Source organism: Salarias fasciatus, chromosome 7 (genome assembly GCF_902148845.1).
Source record: "Salarias fasciatus chromosome 7, fSalaFa1.1, whole genome shotgun sequence".
Classification (NCBI taxonomy): domain Eukaryota; kingdom Metazoa; phylum Chordata; class Actinopteri; order Blenniiformes; family Blenniidae; genus Salarias; species Salarias fasciatus.
The window spans coordinates 23,839,792-23,842,500 of record NC_043751.1 but is presented as its reverse complement, the minus strand read 5'-3'; positions in this window follow the sequence as shown (position 1 = coordinate 23,842,500).

Below are 2,709 nucleotides of genomic sequence, written 5' to 3'. Positions count from 1 at the left end.
GGAAATGAAGAACAGTGTACGAGCCACGAACCGCGAGAAAAGAGGCAGCGCGCCCCCTGCCGGCTGGAGGGGAAATGACACTAAGGTACAGCCACTGGGAAATGGGAGAAAATAAAGCTATGACATTCAAAATGTATTTTGTACAGCCCATTCTCAATCTGGGCTGATATATTTTGGGTTCCTGGTGAGGATGGGAAGGGACAGCGTTTTTTGACTCGTGTTCAGGTTATCCAATCAATGTGCCACTCACTTTTGCAGTTTGTGTTGACCCATTTATTTTCATCCTTACAAACTACTCTTCACAAGTGCAAAGCTGGAGCTAGTGAGCTTACACATACATTCCCTCCGCTTAACACGGTATTTATTATGTCAATAATAAGGGATATATGTGAGCAGTGAAGCTGAACTACTATTCGTGACAATATTTGTTGGCTCCATTGATCTCGAAAGATCATTTGGGGGGGGGGGGGGGGGGGGGGGGGTTGTGCCGTGGGTCTTCGGTCAGGGAGCTGCAGCCTCAGCCGTGGCTACAGACAGAGGCCATTAAGGGATCCGCAGATCCTGCTGCATCCACATCCATGTGTGCTTCGCTGACAAAGGCTTTCTCACCAACCAGATGCTGTCTGAATTTGGGGCAACCCACGTGATCCTGCCGCCCAAAAGAAAGACCAGGTTTAGCAAGGACACAGAAAAAACCCAGAGTGTCGTCCGACTGTGGATCTTGGTAGAGAGGGCCATCAGAAGGGTGAAGGAATATCACATCTGGGATATAACCGTTCCTTTGGCCTTTTCAGGTTCCTTCAATCAGCTATGGGCAAATCGTTGCTTAATGTCCAACTATCAAGGCCCATTAGATGTGAAGGGTGACGTCCCAGTGTGAAGCATTTATTAAAAACCAGTGACTGTTTTTCAAATATTCAAAGGATGTTTAATCATGATGTAGTTTAGTTTATATTTCTTCAGCTTGAGCGCATGTTTTATAAGTGGCTTTTACTTTTTACAACAGTTGACAAAATATATATTAAAATGTAATTTAGTAAAATGTAATACAGTGACCTTTACAACCTTTACGTAAGTATCCCTTTACATAAATATTCAATGAATGTTCCCACAAATCTGTTGAAAACATAGTGTTCATTTGCAAGTGTATGCATGTGTCTGTTTGTGTGTGCAGGTGTGTGTAGTTGTGTATATGGTTTTAGTATGAATCAAAAGGTAATTTAAAAATTAATTGAATGAAAAGGAGATTTCACCATCACACTTGTTTGTTCCATTTGGTTTTTTCTTTATTTTTTGTTTTTTTTTGTTTTCATTTCAGGAGGTATGCTTCTATGTATGTGTTAAGATGAAAAGGGTCAAGTTTAATCTTCTTTTCAGTAGCCAGTGGTTCATCAAGCCAAGTCATTTCTACTGTCAGGTCACTTTTTGTTGAAGTAATAAAATCACACCATGGTAAACCAGTTACGGCCAGCTGGCTTTGCACTGGCCAAAAATACTTGTGGGTTTTTTGAGTTTGGCCTTCCCACCAACAAACTTGACGTGATTCACATCTGTGATACTGCTTGATGCTGTCTGCATTTTGACATTTCACTTCAGCTTGGCCAGTGAGGGTGTCAGTTTTGTGTTGTATTTGTGAAGAGAAACACAACTTATGATACACAGCTCCAAATTTGACCTTTACAAGTGCTCAAAACTTGTTAAAAAATATACACAACTGTACTTGTAGGTGTGCTCATACCTTTTTCACCAAAAATTATTCCATACGTTTCCTATTCAATTTTATTGGCCAATTCATGGATGACCTCTAAACTCTGCATGTGATAGAACTGATGATAATTAAGAGCAAACTGTAGGTGGCATTAATGTATCTGCAATTAAGGGAAGTCGTGGGAATGTGGGGGCTTCTGGATGCCTATTGATTTCTTGGGATGTGACAGGTGTGCACTGATAAGAAAGAATCGACCCCTGAGAATCTGGTCCAAATTGGAGTCCACTAAAGTTAGGTCAGACAGATCACATAACAGCTTGTATATATTCTGGGTTGAGGTTGAAGGTGTTGTCTGTGGGCTCCAGTGGAGATCACCGCAGGGTCAGGAATGGGTTAAACACAAGTAATATCGACCATTCATCAGTAAACCTTTTGTGTTAGTGTGACTAAGCTGATTTAATTAAGCAAATTTTGCAAGTATGCTTTTAAAAATAGTACAGAAAAAGTAATGCAATGAATAATATGATATTGTGATTTACACCACAAACAGTGAAACGTTCAGAGAACAACATATGTGCAGTAGCAGATAAGTGACATGGATTAAAAAAAAAAAACTTGAGGAAAAACTGCAACAGAGGTGGAGCAGAAGGAACATTTTTAGAAACATCAAGAAGCATAACCTGCGCAGGTCTGAAACCATGCTCTAAAGGTAAACCTATTAAAATCCAAAAGAGACCAGAGTGATTAATGTATACATGATGTCCTATTGATACAGAAAAGACTCCAGGAAGCCAGTTAAGCATGTTGACGTGTCAGGACTAGAGCATGATTTCAGACTCAGGCTGAATCTTCCTAGCATTGCAACCTGCAGGGTGTGTGGTTCTTCATTTCTTGCATTGACGGCAGCAGTTTGCCCTCACTACCACTTCCTCACTCATTAAATCTGACCGATTTTTCTGGAGAGTCAGAAAATACTACAATACCTGTTTTAAAATGTGATG